At 39.0% G+C, this 27,733-nt stretch overlaps 1 protein-coding gene across 3 annotated transcripts in view; it reads left to right on the top strand.

The window, feature by feature from the left end:
• Positions 1 to 27,733, top strand: part of tjap1 (tight junction associated protein 1 (peripheral)) — a 138,519-nt gene that overhangs the window by 25,281 nt on the left and 85,505 nt on the right. For all 3 annotated transcript variants that reach the window (XR_010012448.1, XM_062995923.1, XM_062995924.1), the window contains exon 2: positions 18,005 to 18,131. The gene's annotated coding sequence lies outside the window, so the exon portion shown is untranslated. The remainder of the gene's footprint in view (positions 1 to 18,004; positions 18,132 to 27,733) is intronic.

The following is a 27,733-nucleotide window of genomic DNA, read 5'->3' as shown; positions in this document are numbered from 1 at the left end:
TCAGTCATAGTAGTGAAATAAATTGGCATATTAAGGTTGCATCATTATATTTAACTCAATATTAACTGTTCACACTTTGACTAATCCTACAGTGCTGTATGCAGGGCACAAGTGCTACAGTTGAATGTTTATCATGTAAGGTTTATATTAATGAGCAGATATTATGGTGGATTTCTAATGAGAAGTGTCTTGGTAAATAGTGTTGAGAGTGAAACAATAGTCTTTCTGTCTTCATTTCACTTCAAGTGGTAGCTTAGTGTTTTACGTACTAGATTAGTAATTAAAAGTTCAGTGGTTCTAGCCCCTGCACTGCCAGGTTGCCATTGTTGGGCCCTTGAGTAAGGCCCTTAAACCTAAATTGCTTGAGCTGTATGTGCTCACAGGTTGTAAATTGTTCCAGATAAAAGTGTCTGCTAAATTCCATATAACTAAACATCCATATTAATGTTTGTTTTGTCAACTAGGGATGGAAGCTCACTTGCTGCTTTTAATAAGTGGTTGAATAGGGAACTCAGTTCAGTGAGATGAAAACAGGAGAAAGGGAGCAGAGCCTCAGCTCAGTTTAAATTGGCATCAGCTGCATGCTTTACTCATCAGCCTGTCACTCACTGTTCTCTTTCTCCAGCAAACCCATCACCTTTAACATGTTCTATCTGCTGAAGCGGAACCCTAATAAAACAACGGTTTGTTTTATTCATTCTGCATTTTCTCTCTTTCCTACCACTACCCCTTCCACTCTGCCTTTTTATGTTTATTGTGCTCTTTGCAGTGTTCATTTTGTCTGTGTAAATGTTCTGTGAATTTCTTTGAGCAGGATTTTAAAATATGTAGTTTCAATACAATGCTGCTTTCCCACAGAACATAAGGGAACACTTAAATTGACAATTGGATCTTGATGAACAAAAGATGCTGAAAATCTTTACCGATATAAATTGTGTACATTTAAAAAAAAAAATCTATTTTCCCTCACTTTTTTCCCACAATTTTTCTCCCCTATTCTAGTCGTGTCCAATTACCCTGATTGCAGCCTCCATACTGATTCGACTTTTCACCGCTGACTGAGGACGCCTCTCAACTGCCTTGCGCCCCCTCCGGTACGCAATCAGTACAGCCTGCATTTTTCACCTGCACGAGTCGAGTTCATACACCAATGGACGCTGTGTACGGAGGGTCACACCCCCATCAGCATTATTCCTCAGCCCTGTGCAGACGCCATCAGTCAGCCAGCAGGGGCCGCAGTTGTACCAGTTATGAGCACCTATGATCCGACTCTCTACCCTCTAACCCTGAACAACAGTCAATCGTTGTTCATGCTGCCGCCCAACCCAGTCGGAAGGGTAGAGTCGAGATTCGATGCGATGCATTCAGAACCCCAACTCTGGTGCATTAGAGTACTTTACCGCTGCGCCACCTGAGCGGCATAAATTGTGTAATTTGTTGAGAAACCCAAATCCCCAACCTAGTGAAGCCTGGATTTCAAAATCACATCGAAAACTAAAGAAAGAAAATTAAAATCACAGGCTGATTCAGTTTGCTTGAATTTTATCACAGCAGCTCATAATGTGACTCAGTAGTGTTTGTGGCCTCCATGTGCATGTATGCACTTCAAACAATGTCTGGGCATAATGTCTTTAGGGATTTACTCCTACACCTGTACCAGGGCATCAGTGACCTCCTGGATAGTCTGTGGCACTACTTGGCGGCACTGGATGCACTGATACATAACGTCTTAGAGTTTCTCAATTAGAATTACTTCTGGGGAACTTGAGGGCCAGTCTTCGGCATCAGTACTTTTTTTTTTTCCATCTAGGAACTGCCTTCACACTCTGATCACATAAAGCTGGGCACTGTCCTGCACCAGGAGGAACCCAGAGCCCACTGCACCAGCAGAGGGTCTTAAAATGGCTCTGAGGATTTGATCCTGGCTCCTAACAGCAGCCAGTATACCACTGACTGTCATGTGGAGGTTAGTGCAACCCTCCAAAGACATGATCCCCCAGTCCATCATTGACCCACCAGCAAACTGGTCATACTGGATGATGTTACATGCAGCACAGCATTCGCCACGACATCTCCGGACTCTTTCATTTCTGTCACATGTCCTTAGTGTGAACTTGCTCTCATCTGTAAAAAATAAAAAACAGGGCGCCAATGGTGGTGTATTCTGGCAAATGCCAATTGAGCTGCATGGTTCTGGCCTGTAAGAACAGGTTTCACTAGAGGATGTGGAACCCTAGTCGGTTTCTTACAGTTTGGTCAGAAACGTGCCCTGCTGGAGATCATTTTGTAGGGCTCTGGCAGTTCTCCTTCAGTTCCTCCTTGCACAAAGGAGCAGATACTAGTCTTGCTACTGGGTTAATGCTTTTCTACAACACTGTCCAGCTCTCCTTATTTAATGAGACACAGCAAACCTTGAGGAGCTGTGCAACCTGAATAGAGACAAGGACATTAGCAAAAATGCAAAACTAGAGAGGAATCAGCCAGAAAGAATAAGGAGCGAGTAATCGTCTGTGATCACCACCTGCAAACCCATTACTTGTTTGGCGTTTGTCTTGTTATTACCTCTCCAGTACACCTGTTATGAAATCAATTCAGAATTACTTATGCTTCCTAACTGGATAAACTGATATTCCTGAAGTTTAATTGACATAGTGTTATACTGTGATTAAGTGTTCCCTTAATTTTTGAGCAGTATGTGTCATTTTCTTTAAAAAATATTCACAGACAGGACAAGGCAGAATATAATGAAGGTTGCATTTATGATAGGCGTCAATACCACTTCAATGGTGACTGTCCCGTTGTGTCCTGTGGAGTAAGCCGTGCCTCTTTCCTTGTCACCGCACCATCTTAAGCGTTGCGGAAATTGCAGATTTACCACCTGATGCTCGGTTTTAACCATTTGCTGCAGTGCTCAAAGTGTAATCTGATTGAACTTTGACCCAGTTTGTTGCCGACCTTTTCAAAGCGCTGCCAGTGAGACAAATTATTTATATTACATATACAGAAATGAAACACAGACACGCCAGTGTTTCCTCTAGAATTTTTTCTAGCAGCGGTGGCAGGCACCCTCAACCCCCCACACACCCACGACCCTCAACCCCCCACACACCCACGACCCCCATCCGGTACAGTGCAAAATTTATTAAATAAAAGTTTGTGTTAACAATGAACACATTAGCCTTGACAGCACTGTTTTAAAGCTTAGAATCTAAGCAGGCTCCATTCATTAGGCAGTATATGCATAAGCAATCAGCTTTGCATAAGCAATCGGCACAGACCGTAATGTCATCTGTGGGCGTGTCACAGTGTAGAGGCTGTGAAACCGCTTTTGCACTGTTCTTTCATATTTTAAAAGTTCATCTGATTAAATTTTGATATTTTCAAAGTGATGAACTGTGTGATATGAGGCGGTAAAAGTGCTCTAGACAGTACGAACAAAGCTTAACGTGAAAAATAAAGCTTAACGTGACTTATTGTACTAAAACAATGACCGATGAATTTGGGCAGTACAGAGCGCTTATAACAAGTACAGAGCACTTATAACCAGTAATAACGGAGAGAAATTTAGTGTCCCTGTGTGGTACTTTTAGTACTCTAAGTTACGCTTTTTTTACGTAAAGCTTTTTCGCTTCTCCCGAGAAGCCGATTTTCTAAACCCCGAGCTGCAGAACCACCACACAAGAAGTTAATCCAGCTAAACACAGGTGTATGTGGAGCTTTTGGACTGGATTTAATGGTTATTTCACACAAATGGATGTTCGTGTTGTGGAACTTTTGTGATGTTTTATCGCTTAAGCAGAGAGCTGAGCAAATCGGCTATTTAAGCCAAGGGTCGCGGTGAGAGCGAAGCGCAAAACGATTCTCACGTGATGCACTAAAGAAAACAATAACTACGACAAACAAGTCTACGCCTTCTTATCACCAATAGTTATTCGATGCTTTTGCATAAAAATGAACATCTGTAACAACAGCACAAATGCTCTCACATAATCTACACGCTCCGCATTACTCCACATCACGACTCTTTACTGTCTTTAAGTAACGCCCACCGTTGATGACGCGCGCTTGGTTCCCAAAAAACTGGTGGAAACGCGGGTTGTAAGACTGACCGCCTGTGAGGGCTTTGGGACGGGAGTAATTGCGGTTTCATGTAATTATATAAATTCTGATTGAGCGGCGACAATAATTAAGCAGCAGTGGGCCGCCACCGCAATGTACATGTAGCGGAAACACTGCACGCTGGAGAGAAACTGATTTTCACTGTTTTAGAAAAGCCCAAACTGTTGGATTTCACTTTCAATTGGAACCTGGCATTGTGGGGAAAAATACAGCATAGTGACTAGTAAGCTGTGAAACATAGAGACATGGGTTTGCATTTTAGACAGCACCCACACGTTTACTAATCCTGGAATCACTTGTAGCTTTGTAGTTCTTTAACAAGGTTTAATGCACCTTTAATTGAAGCAGTAAAGCTTCATGAACCCATTTACCTTTTTTATCTTTTTATCTCCAAAGGACAACACTGCAGAGTGTTCATGGTTTAAACTAAAATCCATTTCAAGCAAAACTGCATGTGAATAAACTGCTAATGCTGTCAGTCAGTATTGTGGCTTATTTTTAGGCTTGCAGCTCAGTGGCACAGCCAGCAGAAAGCGTTTTCAAGATGTATCATGTGAAAGGCGTAAACGTCATGGTAGGCAGCAATATGCGTAAACGTGAGAAGCAACCCACTCCTATATTTAGCTAGCCAGGGTTGCATGTTCACCCAGGCGTCATTTTCAAAGATTATGACAAAACAACAGAAGTGATTTATTAGTGAAAATGCACCCATACCTTGTTTTCTTTACTATGACTATAAAAAGCTAATGTAAACTACCACTGTTCTACAGTAAATATATACACACTGCAGGAATAACCACAAAATGTCTGTTCAGTATAAATCTTGCAAAACTGTTGTACATTGGATTACTTGCTCTTAATGAATGAGTTGCATTAGTTATTATTAATAGCACTGATATTAAAAGAGAGTACATGAACCCAATGGCAAGAACAATCAGACAAATCATTCTGCTGGTGTAAAAAAGCTGTTTTACCCCAAACCTGAAGGAGGATTTGGTTGCTTGAGTACACAGGATAATTGGATATAGCAAAAACGTTTATGTATATGTGTGTGTGCGCATATGTATGTATATCAGTAAGCTACAGCACCCACTTACTGGTGCCCAACAGGTCCGTTATCACTAAAACTCCACATTGGCAACTTCCTGTTAGTTTGTTGTTTAACCACTTTAGAACTGGGTTAGTGACCTAATCTGAGGAGCTGTGTTGGGATTTTATTACACCCGTCTACTCTCCAGTTACCTGTAGTTGGCAATCAGTTTTAGTCTCAAAATGACTGATCTCTATATGTAATATAAACGCATACTAGTATTTTATGAGTGATATTCTGTGTTAATCTCTGTTTATTGCTCGCACAGATCCTTACATGCAGTCAGACTCTATACTGACACTAAACACCTTCTGGTTGTGACTGTGTAACAGTCCAGTCATTCAGGATTGAAAAGAATTTAATCTATAAAATAGTTTTCCTTTTCGGATTGTGGGTGTGGCAGGGTGAAGGTACGTCACAAATCAGCACTACTTTGTAGAGCTTTGTTATTGGTTAACCAGTTAATCATTGCCATACTAATTACTAATGAACGCTGATGTCGCTTAGGATTCATTTCATCATGTCTTTGCACTAAGTGCCAGCCATAAAATTGCTGGATTTTCGGTTGATGAGACAAGAGACCAGGAGCTGGTTGTAGTGAGAGGAAACGAGTTTGAAATTGGGTTGAAGGCTCTTGTCTGTGCGCATCAGTAAACAAGCTCATTCACCGGTGAGTTAATGAAAGGAAAACATGGCTTCACGCCTTGGTGGGAGCCTCCATCTGTCCTCAGGCTCAACACATCCCACCGATTCACGCAGGTGTCAGCTTTCCTCTGCTGCCTCTTATAGCATTACAGCTCATCTCTTTCACTTACACACACACACACACACACACACACACACACACACACACACACACACACACACACACACTGACCTAACTCACAGAATCTCACCAGGCCGTTTCTGCACTCCTGCTGTAATTGCCCTGAAAATAAACAGGAGCTGTTAACAATGCTGTAATGCACTCCCTTTCTGTCTAACTTCCCCTATACTTGCTTTACTCAGGAGTAGGGCTGGGCGGTATGGCCAAAAATTAATATCACAGTATTTTTTAGATTTCTGATGTTTTCATGGTATGTCACGGTATTTATTTATTTATTTATTTATTCAAGAGTACATCAAATTTAATGCATTTTTATTTCATCATGTATATATAATAAAGGTTTTGAATACTATAATGTAAAAATTTTATTGTGCAAACTGCAACGTAGTGAAAACAGAACTTTGATGCCAAAAACATAAACATTTTAATATTAATGTATTAACAAATAAAACCCACGTTTGCAAACTTACAGTCACCACTAAGTTCATCGTTATACTGAGGTATGACATTATTGTCCAACATAACCACAGATTTGTTGTAGAAAAGTGGACGACTATACAGTGGTAACTCGACGCCCTTCGTGGAGAAATGTGTACACTTGATGTTTACCTTAAACTCAATGTGTTCAGCTTTTGTTTATTTAACATCGAATTAACATTAACTATCTAAAGTGCTTCCTTACTTCTCTGCCAAGTAGTTAAAAATATCAAAATGTACAAAATACCCACTCTCGGTTCTAAGTTAGAGTGGATGTCCTACTTGCAGTCAGCAGGACAGTTTAGAGAGCCACATTAAAGCCAATAAAGATTGTTATTTGTGAATAAGTTAGGTTACTACAACTTGATTGCGTCATTCTTCAGAGGCGGTCAATGATTTAGTTTAGAATTAAGCCAGGATTATGCTTGCTGTGTGACCACACATACATGTGAGCGTGCAGTGGCATGTGTTTCTTCCCTTTTTCTAATTCCCATTACTGGACTGAACAGCTCCAAATCCTCATTACTGGCAAGAAGAAAGTAAGGTTGGGCCCCGAAGACCAAATAAATCGTAGTCAGTCAAGTAAGTGCACTATTAGTAATGTGATTATCCATTAGAGGGAACATTATAAAAGTACCTTGCAGCTGGCAACATAGCACCTGTTATTATTACTTTTTATTAGTGATGCAGATCTGCTGTTCAACAGAACATAGGTTCATACAAATACAGAAAATCCCTTTGTTTCTTTTATTATGTAATATACCCTCCAAACTGGATAATTGAGCCGGGAGGATATTGATCAGGGAAGCTACCAAGACTTTTAAGAACTTACAGGTCACTACTTTAACCTCTTTCTTAACTTACTGAAGCAACAGTAATTACAGCATACACCACTATAATAAAATAACTCTTTATATCTACTCTTGTAAAGGATGATGATACACCTGCATTTCTTGTTGCTATGGTAACAAGGTGCCTTTGGTTCAGATTACATTTCATCAGCGTATAATTTGATATTTCTGTTAAATCAATGACAAAATTGCTCATATCAACAGTACAATTAAAATTTGTGATCAAAATACACAATCATATTTTATATACTGTATACAGTATGTACATCAAAATTCTAAGGGGTTTTATCAGTATCTCTAAACTAATTAATCAAAATGTCTTAAAATGAATCAAAAGAGACTTACTGTGCTTAAAAAATATTTTTCCTCTTTTGGCCTCACATTAGGGGTTGCCACAGCGGAAAATTCTGGTCCCTATGCTTTAAACCAGCTAGGGCTTTGGACCAGCTCTGAAAACGTGCTGACAAAAGCGCCCACACTCCCAGACATAGCCATTCATGACTTTGTAAATTAGCACAGCTGTCAGGTGGCGCAGCAGTAAAATACGCTAGCACACCAGAGCTGGGATTTTGAATACATTATATCGAATCTCAGCTCTGCCATCCGGCTGGGCTGGGCGGCTATATGAACAACATTTGGCTGTTGTTCATACAGCGTTAGGGAGCCGGAAAGGGACCTCATAACTGATGCAATTACGACCTCTGCTGGCTGGTGGATGGCGTCTGCACAGAGTAGAGGAATAATGTTGATCAGGGTGTGGCTCTCCGTGCACAGGACTGATTTGCATATGAACTCTGCTGGTGCAGGTGGAAAAATGCAGTCAGCTCACGTATCGGAGGGGACATGTGTCAGTTCGCTCTCCTCAATCAGGGGTGGGGGTCAGCACCAGTAGAAAGGAAGCATAACGCAATTGGGTAAAAATTGGACATAAAAAACAAACAAATGAGCACAGCTGAGATTCGAATGATGGATCTACTGTGGGCTAGTGTATTTAACCACTGCACCACCTGAGAGCTTTTTGATAGTTAAGAAAAAACTGACTACAAGGCAACATCAGCTCTTTTATGGTAAAATAACTACACCCTCAGGGGGTGGCTCAGCTAGTGCTGAGAGATTGAGCTCTCAAGTTCTCAAATCTCAGTGCCATCAGCCGTCTGGGTACCTATGCAGACACACAATTATCTGTTTGTCTATATGGGGTGGGACAATGGCTGAACAGGGTTTCCTTATAACTGTTGTTATTGCGACCTGTGCTGGCTTCACAATGACACATATAGGTAATGGAGATCAGTGTGAAACAGATCCTCATATGAACCTGCCTTGTGCAGGTGAAAAGATACTATTGGTAATGCACATGTGCCAGAGGGCCCATGCGACAGTTGCAACCCACTTTAGTTAGGAGTGGAGGCATGCTGCGGTAGAGGCAAAATATGATTGGGTAATTGGATATGACTAGATGGGAGGAAATTGGGGGAAGGGGGGGTGCATTTTCTTAAAAAGTTATCTTTTTTCTAAACATGATTATTCTTGTAGTTTCTTGTATTCTTGTAGGCTTTCATTTTTTTTTACAGTTTCCTTTGAACAGTACAAAATGAAATGAGTGTAATCATCAGTAATGTCAGTGATATTTCAGGTAAACAAGTTGCTTTAAACAACTGGCAAACACAGTTTTGTGCTTCTGAAAGCTTGTCAGTAGTTTCTGAGCAAAGAAATGTTGTCACTGATGGCTGTCTTAAGTGCAGCATCCCTAATGTACTTCTCTAAAGCTTTTTATCCTTCAGCAAATTGCCATTAATTCTTGAGCAATATTAATATGAAATGTATGACGCTTAAGATAAGCCTGAGAAGATGCTGAGATGAGTGTGCTTAGTTGCTGTCTGGCATGGTAAAGTAAAGGCAGCTGGCTTCTGTCGTAGGCACTAGGCAGGAGGAGGGGAGCAGTGACGATGCCGCTCCACATTGACATGACACCTCACAGATATTTATTCCCTTGCTTGCTTTTCTTTCTCCAGCCATCCATTCACCCCTTCAACTATTCATATATACCTAAATATACGGACCAGCTGAAAAAAAAAGAATCTGTATTTGGTATTTGCATTTTACATGAAATGTAACTTACTTGAAAACAAAGTCACAATAAAATACCTCAGTGCCTACTTTTACCCACACCCCTAACCTTGAAGCCAACGCAAGAAATTACTAAGTTGTTACAAAATGAAAATCAGTAGATATAAAGAGAATCATTTGTAATATTTAAACAAGTAGAACAATTTTATATAGCAGTTACAGAAGCCATGGAATTTCCCTCTCCCAGAAAGCATAGAAACAACTGTTGTATAGAACGTGTCACTTTTATGCTTGTGTGTGTCAGTCTCTTAATTGCTAAACATGAGGACACTTGTGCATTGGATTACATTTATATTATATGGATCTAGCTCTGCCATTGTATTTTATGGAGTTAGGCGGTGCCGCATACATTGCATTACCCTTAGCGTTGTGCAGTTTTACAGCTTTGATGCTTGGTTTTTACCGCTTGTCTCTATGCTAATTCTGATTGGATTTTTACCTAGTTTGCTGCTGAGCTTTCAGAGCATCGCCAGTAATTCAATCTTAAATCTAGCTTGGTATTGGTACCCACTTTACTCTCTTTCTATTTTTTTTTCTCACATCTCCAAATGAAGACACTGCAGAGCGTTCATGCTAAAAACCAGTTATAGAAGTTCCTGCTAAAAGCATTGTGAAACAACACAACTGAAGCATAGCATTATTTAATGTAAATGTAGCTACAGTGGGGCCAAAAAGTATTTAGTCAGCCACTGATTGTGCAGGTTCTCCTACTTAGAAAGATGAGAGAGGTCTGTAATTTTCATCATAGGTACACTTCAACTATGAGAGACAAAATGAGAAAAAAAAATCCAGGAAATCACATTGTAGGATTTTTAAAGAATTTATTTATAAATTATGGTGTTACATTGTTAACAGGGTGGGGACTTCAAAGATAAAATAGGGGCTTCAAAGCCCACACCCAATGTCATGTGACCAGAGCAGTATAAGAGATAGCAATTGCATCTGTTGGGGGTTCTTGTCCAGAGACACTGCTGGAGGAACCCACGATCGTGCCATTAAATTCTTCAAGCCAATCCAACCAACAATAATCTTTGTTTTTATTTATCATCTCACCATATTTTTCCATGACAAAAACTAGACTTAGTTAGCCATTAGTCATTCATTCATTCCAATTACTTTTGAAAAGCTCCGAGCAATATTTTAGCCTCCCAGCTGGTCAAGTGGTTATTATTGCTCATAGTTGTGGTAGTAGACCCTTACGAATTTAATTGGTTCCGAATGGCTGTTCCTAAGTCAAAATGTTTGTTAGTTAAACCTATTTTTCCCATAAGAAATAATGTAAATAGAATTAATCTGTGCCAGATTTCCCAAACCACCCCCTTACCTAACCTCTCTAATGTCTTAAATTGTCTTTTTGTTATAAATACAAGTATATTTTTCCTTAAATCTTAAATTATAGAATTATAGACATTACTGTAATAAACAATAATAAACAACAATACACAGTAGTACTCTACATAAAAACACACATTACATTTCAGTACAGTACGCGCCATAATACATTTCCTTCTTTTTATATAAAATGTATCTACCAGAAACAACAATAACTCTCATATTTCTCTATTATTTCCTTCTTTATTTTACACGAAAGAAAGAATACTTTACTAGCGATTTCCTTCTCTCTCACTCACTGTCCCCTCTGTCTGATACACAGCTACTGGCAGGAGTAATTATACAACAACAAATAGTAATAGATTTTTTCATTTTCTCACCACCATGCTTTCTCTGCACCTTCTTTGAGGGTATTTTAATATTGAATTTTACAAAACATAAAGAAAACACCTAAATAAAACACTGTCCACTGTCCGAATGTATATATATTATTTATATATATATATATATATATATATATATATATATATATATATATATAGAGAGAGAGATAGAGATAGAGAGAGAGAGAGAGAGAGAGAGAGAGAGAGAGAGAGAGAGAGAGAGAGAGATGGCCGGAGTCAACTTGTTTGTGATGTCACGTGTTTCGCGAATTTCCGTTCGTAATCCGAAATTTGTTTGTATGTTAAGTTGAAAAAGATCGCTCGTAACCCAAAATGTTTGTATGGTAAACGGTTCGTAACTCAAGGGTCTACTGTTTGACAAAAATTAAAAAAAATGTTACTGCTAAAACCACATTAAACCCCTTTAACCAATTGAATGAGTTTGAATTCAATGTATAGATGTCCTTGGTAGTGTGTGATGTTTGTCAGTTCTTTCAGCATTGCTCACACTATATAGATCGACAGATAAATGACTCAATAAATGCTAGTTCAATAAAAGTATTATGGAACCCAGCTTCTTGTACTTATTTCAATCTCTGCATTGCCTCGTAGTGTTTACCAAACATTGTGTTTATGTATTTATCACTGAAATATCCCAGCCTTAAGACACGCTCATTCAGTCTGCTGCCAGATGTTCTTGAATTCAACATTTGGTTTATTTATTCAGAATTATGCACAAGATTTGATATTTTTATTTTTTTAACCTGGGCAACCATATTTATTTTTATTCAGGCTTGTAATAGGCACCTACCAATTATTAGAGTGCCCCCCTTGTACATAGCCAGTGATGTCTATGTAGATGCCCAACCTGCCGATAGCACTACTAAAACCTCACATCTCAGCTGTAGTGTGTTAGCGTGTTTTACTGCTGTGCCACTCGAGCCCCCCTTACAGTGGAATTGTATACATTTATACACTGCCTGGCCAAAAAAAAGGTCACACACTCTAATATTTTGTTGGACCGCCTTTAGCTTTGATTACAGCACTCATTCGCTGTGGCATCGTTTCCACAAGCTTCTGCAATGTCACAACATTTATTTCTGTCCAGAGTTGCTTTAATTTTTCCCCAAGATCTTGTATTGATGATGGGAGATTTAGACCACTGCACAAAGTCTTCTCCAGCACATCCCAAAGATTCTCAATGGGGTTCAGGTCTGGACTCTGTGGTGCCAATCCACATGTGAAAATGATGTCTCGTGCTCCCTGAACCACTCTTTCACAATTTGAGCTCGATGAATCCTGGCATTGTCATCTTGGAATATGCCCGTGCCATCAGGGAAGAACAAATCCATTGATGAAATAACCTGGTCGTTCAGTATATTCAGGTAGTCAGCTGACCTCTTTCTTTGGGCACATAACGTTGCTGAACCTAGACCTGACCGACTGCAGCAACCCCAGATCATAGCACTGCCCCCACAGGCTTGTACGTAAGCACTAGGCCTGATGGGTACATCACTTCAGCCGCCTCTCTTCTTACCCTGATGCGCCCATCACTCTGGAACAGGGTAAATCTGGACTCCGATTTTTTCCGACCACATTCCCTCCTGGAAGATGATGTTTCCCCACTGTCCTTCTACTTTTTAATAATGTGTTGGACAGTTCTTAACCCGATCTTCTCCTTAGATGTTTTCTCTGCTTGATGCATGCCCATAATTGGACCCTTCTAAAACAGATTAACATCTTCTCCACGACCACAGGATGTGTCTTTCGACATGGTTGTTTAACAAATGAGAAGCTACTCACTGCATCAGTTAGGGTTAAATAACTTGTTGCCAGCTGAAACATAATCACCCATGCAGTAATTATCCAATGGGAGGCTCTTACCTATTTGCTTAGTTAAATTCAGGTGGTGACCATTTTTTTGGCCAGGCAGTGTATTTATGTATAAATATCAAAAAGCTATCTTAGATTGAGTTGATTATTGGTACCCAGTACTTGATATGGGTAGTTTCATGCTCATATGTTATTGTATTTAAAGGGAAAAGCAGTATCAGTACATCCCTACTAAGAAGTCATAGACAGCCATTAAAGTTTGGCTTGTTTATGTAGTAGATTATTCATTGTGTAATACTTATGCTAATGATGTCTTTGTTTACATAAAATATGACATTTGCAAAGAAAAGAGCACCTTACTGGAATGAAATGACTTACTCCCCTGGTGCTTATATGAACAAAATGTGAAAGTTGAAAAATAGAGTGAGGTTGTTGGTTCTATAGTGGTTAAAGTCATTTTGATATTGCTTGACATACAGTATTTGATTGGTATAAACATGGGGCGTGCTTGAATTTAGCTTTTAAAGTGACCTTGATGCCAGAATTCCTTTTATTATTTAGTGTTAAGCTGAAGTGGTATGTGGTTTTATTAAACCAATAAATGGTTTGTGATTGCACTGACACCTCCACAATGCTGCCTGTCCACATTATTTGCCTGTTATTTCCCCCCACTGCTTTACTAAATAATTAGTGGTGCTTACATTGTTCCTATCAACATCACATCAAAACAGATTCCAGTGCCCACGATTATGTTTGCACATCATCGCTTTTGAGTCATGAAGATGTCAAACGGTGCTGATTTAAACACAATTAATGAATCACTCCAGGTGCATAGGGTGCACATCCTCTTTATTTACATATTTGTGTTTGGCATGCCCCAATTCACCTCATTTACATAAAACCTGCCAGAATTCATGCAGATGGAGCTTTTGGTCACACAGGACGAAAAGAGATGCTGAAAATTACACCAGAAAAGAAGCGATAAAGCAGTACACAAGTAAAATAACGGTATTTGTTTAAAGTTTTATTGGAGAAAATGATTGGGGGCATAGCTTTGGGATTAGCTTTACACTTGTTGCTGGAGTTATTCATGTTGTGTAAGCAGGAATACATATTTAATTATATAGATCTAACAGATCACAGAAAAGATCACCCAGCTTTTTAAGCAACTGCTTGGAGAGCTTAAACCAACTCATGAAATATGCACAGCCATAAATATGAGTTCAAGCCTTTAAGCATTCTAATTTTAAGTCTGTAGAATGTACTGTGAGCGTATGTTTGATATCAAAGCCTGTATTATTTATTATTTTTACCTAATTTAGAGTAGATTGTTGTTCTGCTCTCTGTTGCCCCTAGGTGTGAGGAAGTGCATGCATTCATGCTGACAGGCAGGTGATTGATTTTTTGCTTTCTGTAGTACCATCTATTATCAGCTATAGAGAATCTGTTTTCACTGAAGGGCTTATTGGGGCTTTATCAATATCAAATAAAAACCACTGTATAAATTAATAATTTGAAGCAAATGATACAAAATGGTTGTCAGATCTGACTCATCTGAGGCTGTAATGTATAACCTTCCTTATTTTAACAGCTTAACTGTGCATATAAAGCAATACTGATACCTGGCTTATTGAGGTACAGTGGTACCTTGAAACTTGACGTCAATTGGTTCTGGGACTGGCATCGAGTTTTAAAGGTGTTGAGTTTCAAGTTATTTTTTCTCATAAGTATGTATGGGAAACCTGTTAATGCATTCCGTGGTCACGTGGAACTGCATATATTTTAAGCTAATGTAAAATAATGAGGTTGTTTTTGACACTTGTACACTGTAAATAACACAAGTATAATATAAAAGCACTCAAATACAACTGAAAAACAGTTAAAAATCAATATTAAAATACAACAAAACTTGCATGTTACCTTTACTTCTTCATTTCCTTACGCCTTTTAATTGTGGAGAAGCTTGATCTTGGAATACCGTAGTCCTTAGCGAGCTGAGTGATTCACATGAGAAGTGACAAAACTGCTTTTGCGCTGGCTGTGCCGTTATTTCCTATGGAGTGTGGCAGTGCACAAAACTTAACGTGACTTATTGAGTAAGCTTTTTTTTACGATAAGCACGGAAAAGCTGATTCTTACAATTTCTCAGAACCCTGAGCTATAACACAAGTTTAAAAGTTAAACAGAAAGAAAATCCAGCTAAACACAGATACATGTGGACGCTTTCAAGGTGGATTTGACGTTATTCCACACTAATGCAGATTCGTCTCATATGCGCACTTTGATGGCGTTTTACTCACAGCTCAAGCCGAGCGCTGAACAAAGCAGCTGTTCATTGTTAATTTGAAGTTAAATAAATCAATTTTTTTTAAAAAGCTAAACACATTGAGTTAAAGAGAAACGTTGAGTTTAGGGATACAAATGTCTCCATGAAGTGCGTTGAGTTTTAAAGAATTAGAGTTAAGGGGACGTCTAGTTACAAGGTACCACTGGTTTTTTTGGTTTGGCCCTATAATAGTTTAATTTAGAAAGCAATTTCTGTTTTAAACATCTCATCAGATCAACTAGTGCTGGACAATAATTCGATATCGATATATATCGCGATAGAAAATGTTTCAATAACGGTGATATGATTTAAAAAAAAATTCGATCGATATATATTACGTCAGTGCGCTTTGCCCGTGTTACTTTTTTGCGGAAGCATTTCTGCTCGCAGGTGTTCCTACAGGGACGCAATTCAACAGCGCACCTCAAGCGAGTAGTTCTCCATCAAAACAGTGCAGTTACACACTCAACATAAATGTCAACCACCAACACTATTACAGAAAAAGTACTACTACTGAGTACTAATACCAGTTATTAATATTACTTCTTATTAGTTGTGGCGCGCTACGAATAAAGGCACCAACGTTCCACTGTTGCCAGATTGGGCAGTTTTCCTCCTAATTGGGCGGGTTTTTTTTCAAAAACAATTTAATAGCATTTATATAACACTTATATTGAAAAGAGAATATTCAGTTTTAAGAAGCCCCAGCATTGTAGAAGGCTATTAAAAGTAAAGTCAATTTTCAATGCTGATTTGGCTTAATAGTGTTGGTCAGAATGTATCATATTCTTGAAAGAAAATTAAAATTTGTTTTCCATGCATTCACACTGGCATGTTCTGGGGTTCAGATGAGTCTCATCAGTACACACAAGTTTGCAATCAAATGATCAAGTATTGCAAAGGAATATCTTTGAAATTCTGTTAAGGTTTTAGGCTATATTGTAATTTTTCACAGGGAAAATGAGAAAAAAATAAAAAGCTTATTATGCTAGGCTTGATGTAATTCTACATGGTACTCACTGCCTGTATAGGTAAACGAGTGAGTGACCAAAACACTACTAGATCCACAGCCACTAGCCACATACAAAAATAAGGTATCAGACAGTTTCTGTGCCATCCATGTGTGAGCAATGGTCTCAGTCTGGCCACCCCTATGAAAATTGTCTGTGGATTTCACTGTCCACAGTTGAAAAAGAAGCAGACAAAATAGCTGATAAGAGAGGAAGGACTAATTCAGTGATTTATTCAGCTTGTATTTCTTGCCAGAAACCAGAAAAGAGGTTTGCAGGTACCACCATCCAATTTAGGTGTTTTTGGCAGTTTTTCTGACATTTGTGTTATTCATATCGATATCGGAATTATATCGTATCGACCGAAATTAGGAGTCATATCGTGATATAAATTTTAGCCATATCGTCCAGCCCTAAGATCAACAAAGAAAATCTCCTGTGACACTGCAAAAGATTTACAGGATGACCTGATAAAGACTGGGACAAATATTATTTAACAAGCAAGGACTTTATGGCTAGACTCTGGTATGTACACCACTTTTGACCAACAAGCACAGGAAGGGTCAACTGGAATGATTCAGAAGCAATTTAAATAGACCTGCAGAGTCTGGAACTGGAACTGTTTGGCCATATGGATCAGTTCTATGTCTGGCCCAAGAAAGGTGAGGTGCGATGAAAGGGATGATTTTCTGATGACAAAACTGAAAATCTTGAATTAAACTTTGGTGACAATTGAACTTTCAAGAAAAATATGAACAGTTGTACAGACTAAACTTTTGGTGGAGTTTGTTTATACCCAATCATGATTCCCAATTCACCTGCTTATTGAGGAATGCTGGAATGCTGGCAGTGTTTATATTCTATAAACATTATTTTGCCTCTGTACCAACTTTTTTGGAGTATGTAGCAGGCATCATATTCTAAATGTGTTTCTATTTACCAAATACAATGATCAGTGAAACACTGGTAATCTTTTCTTTCTAATTTTATCAGTTATATAAAGATTCAAAGGAATTAACAAATCACATTCTCTTGTTGTGTTATACAAAACTTTTGTATATAATCTTTTATATTTTGACAATTAATTAATTAATTATGAAGGAAACCCTAAAGCCCTGAGATTGATTGGTGCCCTGTCCTAGGTATTCTTGTCTTGCGTCTATAGTTTCCAGTGAAACCAGGCCCACCACGACCCTAACCAGAATAAAGCAGTTGATAAAACGTTTTAAATCCAAATTGATTGATTATTCCAAATATTTATTAGCCTTGAGAAAAACTTAACCCCTGATGTGAGCCAGCAGTTTATTTAATGTTTATCTTTTTTTAAGCGTATTCACCCCCAGTCATGTTTTCCAGTTTTTTGGCATCCTCGTTTTTAGCATCAGGGAAGTACTGTGTTATTCGCAGGCCTTTTTATCATCGATTAATCAAGTTGGTGTGCCACGCTGTTTCTCTTTTTAATTATGATCTAACTGCATTTATAGCCTGCAAGAGACTGAGGCAGAGAATGCAAAGCAGCTAGGCGAATGCATGTGTGAGGCCGGATGATGCCGGCCCACGAGACCTCAGTGACTGACAGCAGGTCACTTTCAGTGCCCATGTTTTTCCATCAGTATTTCTTGTGTTGCAGGTCATTGATAGCCTGGGGGTTTACATGCCAGGACGAGGAGGAGGAGAAGTGGGAGGATTGAGTTTCCCGTGTGATCAGAGAGACACATTCAAGGGTGATAACTGGAGCTTGCAGGATGCATTCTGTGGTGAGAAACAATACAGATACTGCTGGCTTTTTGGCTTTTTAAAACTCTGATGGAAACTTCTTGATTTCTTTATCTGTGTGTATTATTTCTAGTATCTTTATTTGCTCCACTTGCTTTTTCTTACTTATTTTTATCATTCTTTTAATCCATCACTGATTTTTGGCTTTGTTCTGGTTAGTTGTATTAGCAAACTCACAATGTTGTTGTGAAACTGTCACTTGGAACTCTTTAAGGCTGACGCATGACCATAAAAAATATGAATGCACAATAGGAATTGGTTAAGTTTGGAAATCTGCAGAATAATTCTTTCTACTGTATATTGGCTGTTAGCACTGTCGCCTCACAGCAAGAAGGTCCTGGGTTTGATCCCCAGTTGGGACGGTCCGGGTCCTTTCTGTGTGGAGTTTCCTCCGGGAGCTCCAGTTTCCCCCCACAGTCCAAAGACATGCAAGTGAGGTGAACTGGAGATACAAAATTCTCCATTACTGTGTTTGATATAAAATTTGTGTACTGATAAATCTTGTGTAACGAGTAACTACCTGTCCTGTCATGAATGTAAAACAGTGTGTAACACATGACGTTAATATCCTAATATATAAATAATAAACTATATTGGCTGATTAGCATTGTACCTTTTACCCTACATTTAGACTAGCAACGTTTTTTTGCCTCTCATCGCCCGAATCCCTAAACAATCTGATCACAAATTTTATAACAAATTTGATGTATTTCAGGTAAAATAAAAATCCTTGAGAGAACTTCCTCGTCTAAAATATGCATAGTGCGTCAGTTTCTCTTCCATCTCTAGTGGGAACTAATATCTATGAACCAAAAACGGAGTGCCGTTTCACTGTGGAGAAATTAATTGGCGTACCTCTCTGTACGGTGCTTAATTTCTATTGGTAATTGCCATATCACTTTGCTCCTAATTTGCATAAAGTTACCTTTTTTGAGTCACCAACTCTGTTCACAAAAATTAATTACAGTCGGTTGCTTTGTCATGTCCCATTGCTGCTGGTCAGAATGTAGGGTAAGACATAGAGAGTTTGAAACCTTGGCATGACGCAATGTTTGACCTTAAGCTAAACTGCATTTTACCTGCTTTAAAAATCATTTTATTGATCCAAGATGAGATTGGAGAGCAAATCAGGTTCTGCCCTTTTTAGTTCACCTCTCCTAGTCAGTTGTTGGCATGCTAAGCTAACTTGCGTCACCTACAAATAGTCAATACTGCCGCTCAGGTGGCGCAGCTGACATTTTAAACTTGACGGTTCGAAACTCAGCTCTGCCATCTGGCTGGGCTGGACGGCTACATGAACAACGATTGGCTGTTGTTCATAGGGTAGGATAAGCCGGATAGGGACTCTTCATAACTGAGCGAATTATGACCTCTGCTGGCTGGTTGATTGCGTCTGCACAGAGTCGAGGAATAATGCGTTGATCAGGGTGTGGCTCTCCGTGCACAAAGCTGACCCGCATATGAACTTGCCTCCTGCAGGTGAAAAGATGCAGTCGGCTACTGCACACGTGTCGGAGGGGGCGTGTGTCAGTCTAGCTCTCTTTAATTGGGGCAGGGGTCAGCTCCAGTGAAAAAGACGCATTTGGGTAAAAATTAGATCGGGAGAAAAAGGGAGAAAATGCATTAAAAAAAAGAAGTCAATACTTCACTATTCAGTTCAGCCTCCCGACAAACTGTTGATTTGTTTTCGTAAAAAACGATTTCAAGTTGTGCTGTGTGCTATTGTATTAAATCTAAAATGGTGCAATACTATAGTTATCTTTTTTTAGTTCTTAACATAACAAAGCACCTCTTTCATTGGCTGCAAACACTGCAAAGCAGTTCTGCTATTGGTTGACGGCACTTGTTTAAAATGGACAGAAATAAGAACTTTTCAACAGACTTTGAAATGTTTTTCTGTACTGTTCATGCTGTAATGACTAATTTTCCTTTTAAAATGTGCCAGTTTAAAAGTGCTAAATAGCCAACTAACAATCTGACCCATTACATAAGGTTGCTTATTGTTTGTGTTTTTGCAATTCTAATTTTGATTCAGATTTTGCTAATCCGTTTTTTATCGATTCCTTATTTTGGTTTCAAAATGGTTTAAAAAGGTAAAATGTTGATCTCGAATACATTGTATCGAATCTCAGCTCTGTCTGCCGGCTAGGCTGAGCGGCCACATGAACAACGATTGGCCTGTTGTTCAGATATGGGTGGGATTAAGCCGGATCTCTCATAACTAATGCAATTACGACCTCTGCTGGCTGATTGATGGCGCCTGCACCGAGATGAGAAAAGAGTGCTCTCAGGGTGTGTCTCTCCATTCACAGTGCTGGGCTGCACTGCACTCGTCAAAGTGTAGGTGTTAAGATGCATACGGCTTGCTGCCCACGTGTCAGGGGGGCGTGGGTTAGCGTCGATCTCCTTAATCAGAGCGGGGATCGGCACTGGTGGAGAGGAAGCATGACGCAATCGGGCAATTGGACGTGCTAAAAGGGAGAAAAAGGGGAGAAATGCATAAAGAAAATATATAAAAAAAGGTAAATATTTTTATTAGGGCTGTCAAACGATTAAAATTTTTAATCGCGATTAATCTCAGAATTTCATATAGTTAATCGCGATTAATCGCATTAAAAAAAACTGTAAATGTTATAGAAAACAAGGATTTTTAAGTGAAATGTTACAATTAAAATGGTGAACACATTTTATGCTAAATGTACTGATGTTAAAAACTGCTGGGACAAGAGAAAACTGTAAGGGAGTTTATTCACTCACATACTAGGCAGTAAATGTCAGATTGTAGGTTAGAATTTCTCCATCAGCAAACATTGTAGATCAGCGGTGCTTTAGGTGGGATAAGGCGTAGTTATTGTATCAGACTTTTCTGTGCTTGTATCGTGACAATGGTTTGATGGACGTTTCTACACGAAGTGAGTGTGTTTTGACCCTTTGGGGCTTCCATAGTTCATGAACTAACGTGCTTGACTCAGCTTTCCGGTATTCGGTACAGAAGAAGAAGTTAATTAAGTGTAATAAAGTGTTCTGCTCCCGACAACTTGTGAATATAGCGTGTATTTATTTCTTTATTAAGCAAGTACATCACTACCACGATCGGTTACATTATGTTAACAAACCGCAAATGAAAAACGGTGGCAAGTCCGACATTAAAACGTTTGTTCTACCAGTCAAGTGTCAACATGAACTAGAATCTGCGTTAACGGCACTATTATTTTTAATCGCGTTAAATTGAGGTCGCGTTAATGCGTTATTATCGCGTTAACTTCGACAGCCCTAATTTTTATTTGTTTAGGTGTTGACCAAACATTTACAAAGTAAATAGAGTACAATAAGTGTTTAAATATAATGTAAAAACTATAATAAATACTATACTGTGACATATCATATAAGTAATATCTGAGAAAACTAAGTCTATCCCAGCAGCAACGGGCAAGATGCTGAAGTGTATTCAGTGCACAACATGTAGCTGTCTGCAAACAAGTAAACAAAGCCAATACATAAAACAGACGGTGTATTAAACATGTATGCCTCTCCACAGTTCTTCTTAAGGAAAATTAGCATTATCAGCCTTTTCTCTTGGCATCTTTACTGTTTTAAATACTTTGCACGTAGTATATAGTGAGTTGTGAATTTCCCAAAGGCAATGGCAAAATAATTTCCCTCCACAAACACGTATAATGTACATCAAGGTCAATAGATTCTTTTTTTGATTCTGCACACCACTGTGAACTCTACACCATGTTAAGTTTGTGATCACTTTGTGCTGACACTTAACCCTAGGTAACAGTTTAAAAAAATCACTCATTAACGTTTAATGCTAGAAAGTCTGTGATAATTTGTTTTTAATCCAAAGGGAACATTTAGTGTAGATTGCTTTTATGCTGTATAGCTCTTAGCAATCAAATGCTTCTTTTCATATTTCACATCTAAATCAGATACATTATAGCTGTCCACAGGAATCGTAAGAACACAGGATTGAATTGGCATGTTTTTAGCTGTATCCATTTAGTATTTGGATTTAACTAAAGCCTTTGTGGCAGCAAGCATAATGACTTAGAAGTGAGATTCATTTTGGAAGCATGGATATATGAACCATAGCCTCATGTATCTTCCTGAATTATTTACTGTGGTGGATTAGAGCTTCTCACCCTGCTCAGGTGCTTGTAAATAATGAACGAATTCCTCAATTTCTTTCACATTGGCAGCATTGTATCCACATTTTAGGATGCTGCTGGGTTTCATGCTGTGAGAATGTTTTCTTGTCACACACTGGGCCCCAAATACCATTCAAGCATTGTTTAAATGCCACAGTCTAACAAAGTTGATTCTTTTTGGGCCACTGTTTACCACTCCTGTACTGGCTATTTCCAGCTGTCATAATGTCACATAGATCAAGTCATTTCAAACTGGTGAAACATGAAAATAATCCCTCTTGTCCAACCTCAGTGTCTGACCTCATAAATGCTTTTTTTTAAAATAAATGTTCACAAATTTCAAAGACACTATCCAAAATCTAGTAAAAAGCTAAGAAACTACAAATGGATTGTAATTGGACCTTCTAGCTGGACAATGATCTATAACATATCTTCAGATCAACACAAAAAATACTGAATGGAGGAGGAGAGTGCACAAGAGAGGACCTAGGACCTTGGATGATTTGGAGAGAGTCTATAAAGAGGAATGGTCTTAAATTCCCTGTATTGTATTCTCCAAGCCTGTAAGTTATTATAATAGAAGAAGTGCTGTGTTCTTGTCACAGGGAGGTTGTACAAATTATTAAATGCAGTGGTGCCAATAATTGTGGCACACAAGTTTTTGTTAAGGGATTTGAAATTAGGATGAAGACATCTGAACTGATGTAACGACTGATGACTAGACATAGTTACTTTAAATAAGTAATTTGTAATAACTTAATGGTAACAACAAACTGTCAGCGTTGCTCAGGTCTGGCTATTTACGTATTACATTACAGATAAGAACTAAATTAAAATTGTGTCCTTGCCCGTCTATTGATGCCATTTTAAAGAACAAGTAAATAAAATCAAAACGCAGCCCCAAACTACTCAACATGAATTATAACTGTGTTTGACCTGACATACACTGATCAGCTATAACATTAAAACCACCTCCTTGTTTCTGCACTCACTGTCCATTTTATCAGCTCCACTTACCATATAGAAGCACTTTGTAGTTCTACAATTACTGACTGTAGTCCATCTGTTTCTCTACATGCTTTGTTAGCCCCCTTTCATGCTGTTCTTTAATGGTCAGGACTCTCCCATGACCACTACAGAGTAGGTATTATTTGGGTGGTGGATCATTCTGGGTCACACTGACATGGTGGTGGTGTGTTGTGCTGGTATGAGTGGATAAGTTTTTAAACACCTCACTGTCACTGCTGGTCTGAGAATAGTCCACCAACCAAAAACATCCAGCCAACAGCGCCCTGTGGGCAGCGTCCTGTGACCACTGATGAAGGTCTAGAAGATGACCAACTCAAACACAAGCAAAAGATGAGCGATCGTCTCTGACGTTACATCTACAAGGTGGACCAACTAGGTAGGAGTGTCTAATAGAGTGGACAGTGAGTGGACACAGGATTTAAAAACTCCAGCAGCGCTGCTGTGTCTGATCCACTCATACCAGCACAACACACACTAACACACCACCACCATGTCAGTGTCACTGCAGGGCTGAGAATCATCCACCACCTAAATAATACCTGCTCTATGGTGGTCCTGGGGGGAGGTGGGTCCTGACCATTGAAGAACAGGGTGAAAGCAGGTTTAAAAAGTTTGCAGAGGAATACAGTCAGTAACTGTAGAACTTCAAAATGCTCCTATATGGTAAGTGGAGCTGATAAAATGAACAGTGAATGTAGACTGTGTGGCATGTACAGTACTTGTTTAATAGCTAGCTTATTGCAGGCTAACCCTTACTCAGGTTTACCAAATACTGCTGTGGCTCCTGTCTATAATGTCCCACTGATACTGACACATTGATACAAACAAACACAACTTGCTGTGTTATAGGTAGGGAGTGGTGGATGGGGTCTATTCCCACTGCCACTGCGATGTGCGATCTCCAGAACTAGTCTGGGCATCTTCTCGAGTGGAGGAAGAGTGACACATGGAGCTTAGTGTGGCTCTTTGTACTACATATAGCTCTGTGTGGAAATCCAACAGCGGCAAGTGAAAAGCCGGGTTGTGCAAGTGGCAGCAGATTGACAATTGAGAACTGGACTTGACTAGATTGGGAGATAAATGAGGAAGGAGATCCACAAAAATAGACGTGCTTTAAGCAAACAGAAAGGTCTTTAGTGTACTGATGTACACGCCACATGTTTCCTTTTAACTTGGATTAGTAATTACAGATGAACATTTTGTAGATATTTCAGCTCTTTGAGAAGTTCTCTATGCGTAGTGACCTTAAACGTGTCATTTCTAAATTGTGTGAAGAGGCAGTGTTTTGTTCATCTTTCAGAAATGACTTAAGCCTCAATAGTGTTTCACTTTGGTGGAGTTTTTTTTAACCAAGTTTTTTAATCACAAACCAGGGTAGCCACTCTTACCTACACCATACCTTCCCTTAACTTGCTCCTGCAAAAGAATTTGGAGCATACCATTTGCTTATTTTGGCTTATTCTTGCATGATTCATACAACAGACAACAAGTTGTAAAACATATTGTCACAGAGTATGTCCAAATGTGGATGAACTTGTTAAGAAGCCTCCCTGAGAACTTGCATACATCCAGGACCCCAAAGCTCTGCTTTGCTTGCTCTCAAATTTTTGTTTCTATCTATGTGTTGTAAATCTTCCAAGAGGACCCTGACAGTGAATTTGTACACACTCAATGCAGTTAGCTCGTGTAGCATACTGGTAAACGCTCTGGGGGTTTAAATCCCAGACTGGGCTCACAAATCCAGAAAGCACATGACTGTACAGGAACGTATCCATTAATAGGACACATGTCAGTGCACCCTTGGTTCCTGTCCCAAGCCCGAATAAATGGGTTGTGTCAGGAAGGGCATCTGGCGTAAAAACTGCCCAATCAAATATGCGGTCGAATGATTCACAGTGATGACCCCTAACAGTAGCAGCTGCAGTGGCGATTTCTCTAAGACTGCAAGGGAAGCTCAGCTTCCCCTAAAATGTCAAAAATTAAATGGTCAAATATTAACATTTCATTGACTACAAATGCGTTAGAACTAGGGCTGTCGAAGTTAACGCGATAATAACGCATTAACGCAATCTCAATTTAACGCGATTATAAAAATTAGTGCCGTTAACGCAAATTCTAGTTCATGTTGAGACTTGACTGGTAGAACAAACGTTTTAATGTCGGACTTGCCACCGTTTTTTATTTGCGGTTTGTTATCATAATGTAACCGAGCGTCGTAGTGTCGTAGTAATGCACTTGCATAATAAAGAAGCTGCCAGTCCTCCATTCACGTAACGCTAGGACGGACACTTCAAAATCCTCCTTTTGGAGTGAACTGGTTTCATTTTTGATCAATATTATTTACCATTGGCTCAGGTACATGTCGAAACAAATGCTTTGTATATCATTGGTTTAACAGCCTCATTTGACTCCTTATAGAGCTACCACTGGCCAATCGGAGAAGGTCCGCCCTCTAAATGCTAGTCTGTGATTGGGTGGTTGAATTTCGCCCGCCCTCTTTGTTTTGTAAACACCGCTACCTGAGTCAATCACTCAGCTCTCATGATCAGGAACGCGGTGAAAATGCCAAAAAGTAAACTTTTGAGGCTGCGATGAACGGACCTAAATATGAAAAGACACAACATTTAGTGAGTAAAACAGTCATTTGTTATATAATTCTTGCTTAAATTGGTCAAAAACTCTGTTATATGGGTTCTGGATTCATTCTGTGTGTTGCAGTAGCATGTCCCCCTGTTCCTAATATGATGTCCGGCTTTTTGGGGTGTAATGTCCTCCTTTTTGTTACTATGAATCTGGCCACCCTAGTCTAAACACACTCAGTTCGTGTAGAAACGTCCATTAAACCACTGGATAGTATTACTGCCTAGTATGTGAGTGAATAAAACAGTTTTCTCTTGTCCCAGCAGTTTTTAACATCAGTACATTTAGCATAAAATGTGTTCACCATTTTAACTGTAACATTTCACTTAAAAATCCTTGTTTTCTATAACATTTACACAGATTTTTTTTAATGTGATTAATCGCGATTAACTATATGAAATTCTGAGATTAATCGTGATTAAATTTTTTAATCGTTTGACAGCCCTAGTTAGAACACGTTCATCTCGAAGACGAGTTCGTTCAGAATCAGCTACTTATCACAAATCGATTGACTTGATTTTAACTTCTCATAAATTCCCTTAGCGTTAATGCATTTACCCGTAGAAGCTGAGCGTCTATTCACTTCAATGGGACTGCATGGAACGGTTTTTTTTCATTGCTTCAAAACTCACCGGTCACCGCTTCAGTCCCATCGCGGATTTTGCGAGTGAAGTCGAAAGACAAACTGCAACCCATTTCTTGGTATTTGCTTGGTGAAATTACTTGACCATTTCCATTGTTCATTGTGTAAATAAAACACACTCATAGTATTTGTTTCAGGACACTGGTCAAGTCCCTGGAAAAGACGCCTACTTGGTACAATAGGATCACAGGCCATTTTCTTGAAAAGGAACGGCGGGCAGAATTTATGTATAAATAAATGGACAAATTTTATGATGTAAGCCGACAATGAGCTTCCCCTCTTTGAAAGACCAGCAGCCGCCACTGAGCAGCTGAATCGTTCACAGCCACTAGAAATAATGAATACTGTCCTCTGATGTATTTGTATAACATTAAAAAGAACACACTATTACACTTTTTGATTACTATTACAGTACCAGTAATAGTAATCAAACTGAAATGACTGTTGTATTCCCTGTATTATGAGAAGAGGCTCTGTGTGTGTGATGGTGCAGTATGTGGCTCGGGTCCAGCACCCCACCAGATGACGGGCACGCATGGTCAGCAGCCGCAGACCTTCACATTTGTTATTCTGTCACATCCTGCTGCAAGACTTTCTTCAGCAAAATGCCCCCAGATGAGTGCAATAAAGCACCACTTTTAGAGAGAATAAATATTGTCCTCTTGAGCTCAACGGGGGGAAAAACGTTCCTGAAATTATACAGTATACGGAGAACTGCTAAAACGTCTACACTGAATTTGTAAGCTGCTTTATTCAGCAATAAGCTCATTTGTCTGAAGGAACACTTTAGTCGGAGCAGATTGTTGTCATTTTTTTGGAGTTGCACAGATTTACATGGTCATAAACAAGTATTCAAACCCATATTTTTATTTTTACATGGATGGATCTCAGAAGCTGTGACTTGTTTCAGTTAAGATCTTTTTTTTTCCCCATTAGAAATCGAACTCTTATATAGACAGAAAAAGGCTAGAAATTTATTCACTAAATTCATTTCACTGACCTTGTTTTTCGAAGATCACAGATGTCATGAATTTGTAAAGAAAAGTGCCACATTTCACAGCAGTCATTACATAACACACATTGAATGACAGAATCAATGGAATCTACAATACAGAGC

Source organism: Trichomycterus rosablanca, chromosome 5 (genome assembly GCF_030014385.1).
Source record: "Trichomycterus rosablanca isolate fTriRos1 chromosome 5, fTriRos1.hap1, whole genome shotgun sequence".
Lineage (NCBI taxonomy): Eukaryota > Metazoa > Chordata > Actinopteri > Siluriformes > Trichomycteridae > Trichomycterus > Trichomycterus rosablanca.
The sequence above is the reverse complement of the archived record's forward strand: the minus strand, read 5'-3'. Positions and strand labels throughout refer to the sequence as shown.